We start from the raw sequence: 2072 nt of genomic DNA, 5'->3' as shown, positions 1-2072 counted from the left end.
TTGCTTGTTGAATCAGCCAAATACACACACACCAATATTACAACACCCTAATTGCCTTGTGAATAATATAGAAATGCATTGCTTGGTGGTGATTTCTAAACCCCAAGACTCTTCTCTCTCTTACTTACTCTTAATTACATTCTTTTGCTAGTGCTTAGTTTAATTTAGTTGCTTTTTAATCAACCAACCAACCAATTGTTTGATCACTCGACCTACTAGCCCTAATTGCGATTCCACAATCAACGCTAACATTGCTCAATCCTCACAATCCCTTGGGACGATCCCTGCTCACCCTCGCTACGTTAGTAGTAGTGTTGGTAGTGATTTTTATAAATTAAAACTTGACAAAAAAAGGCTTTCCTTGAACAACACATCCACTATATCAATTTTGGCGTGTAGGAACGGCCACAATAGCCACCGTCAAATTTTGGCACCGTTGTCGGGGATTTGTTGATTAGATTTGGCAACATCGGATTTGTGGAATTGATTAGGTTTAGTACTCTTTTGATCGTGTTTTTACTTTATTTTTATTTTTCTTTTTGGTTACTTATTGTGTTGTTCTTACTTAACTAGGTGCATTGTTGGAGAGGAAGCAAGCAAAGGAGCCATTGAGCATTCAATTCAAGCAAGCAAAGAAAGGAAAAATGCTAAAAACTTAAAAAAAACTTGCTAAGCTAAGCTTTAAAATTTTGAGTTGAAGTGCTAAAGGACTTTTGTGAGACTTTCTTTACTCAATTCCTTAGTTAAATCGTCGGCCCGCGTGGAGGTTATTTTATTGTTCTTTGCATCATCTTTGTTAAAGCATAGGAATATGGGTTAAGTGTTTGTGGAGGGAGTTTCATTGCATTGTTGTGAAGGCATAGTGTTTGTCATTCTTTGTGTTTGTTGTGTTTTGTATTGTGCATGTATGGGCATCTTTCATTGAGACCAACTCTTGCCCCTCTTGATTTGCATCTTGAATCTATCGTTAGAAATCCTAGGGGAAGAGGAAGTTCAAATAGAGCCAATCTTTCAATGGATGACCATAATGATGACCATATTGAGGACATTGGTCCACATAGACCAACAAGGTATCCTTCATCCCAATGTGCACAATGAAAACATGCAAGTACCATTAGGCATGCCAAGGCCATTCATCCAACCACCACAATAACAAGGCCAAGTTCCGTATGGAATGCCAAGGCCAATGTATGCTCCACAACCTCCCATCATTAATCAAGGAATTCATAACCAAGGTGTTCATGTTGCACCTCAAGTAGCTAATCCACCTCTTGCTTTGAGAGATCACTATGTGCCTAATGAATACAATACACCCACATGCATTCAATTGCCACCATTTAGGGCACATCATTATGAAATTAAAGCACAAACTATTCAAATGCTTCCTAACTTTCATGGACTTCCTAGTGAAGAACCTTACAAGCATTTGGATGAGTTTTTTGAAGTATGTTCCACCGTAAAATATGCGGACATGCCGGAAGAGATCTTAAGACTCAAACTTTTTCCATTCACCTTAAAGGACAGAACAAAGTATTGGTTTAACAATCTTAGGCCTTTTTTAATCACTTCTTGGGCAAAAATGTAACAAAAGTTTTTAAAGAAGTACTATCCGGTTTCTAAGACCAATGCCATGAGAACCTCAATTCGAGAATTTTCACATGGGGATGGAGAAACATTTCATGAGGCATGGGAAAGCTTCAATGAATTGCTTAGGAAGTGTCCACATCATGACATGCCCAAATGGCAATTAGTTCAATATTTCTTTGAGAGCTTATCGGACAACTATAAGGGTATGGTTGATGCTTCCATGGGTGGCTCTTACATTGATAGGCATGAGGATTACGTGTGGCGTCTTTATGAAAGCATAAGTGAAAATTCTTTACATAAAACACTATCATCCAAGAATGGTAGAAATTCACAAGGTAGGAAGAGTGTAGGCTTACATCAAGTCGAACATTTAAATGAAATAGCCGCCGAAATGAAGTCTTTATCTCAAAAGTTTGATCAATTTTTGATTAACCAAAACTCGGCGAACCAAGTATCTTCCTTTCCTAACCATTCTCATCGTGCAT

The 2072-nt window shown here is 38.0% G+C and overlaps 1 pseudogene; it reads right to left on the bottom strand.

Moving 5' to 3' along the window:
- Positions 1-1635: 1635 nt before the first annotated feature.
- Positions 1636-1734, bottom strand: LOC132283527 (small nucleolar RNA R71; annotated as a pseudogene).
- Between the last annotated feature and the right edge of the window lie 338 nt (positions 1735-2072).

The sequence above is a fragment of the Cornus florida genome, unplaced genomic scaffold (genome assembly GCF_030987335.1).
Source record: "Cornus florida cultivar Cherokee Brave unplaced genomic scaffold, ASM3098733v1 CherokeeBrave_3.0.0_Hap2_Chr01, whole genome shotgun sequence".
NCBI classification, from domain to species: Eukaryota; Viridiplantae; Streptophyta; class Magnoliopsida; order Cornales; family Cornaceae; genus Cornus; species Cornus florida.
This window is presented reverse-complemented; position numbering and strand designations above follow the sequence as displayed.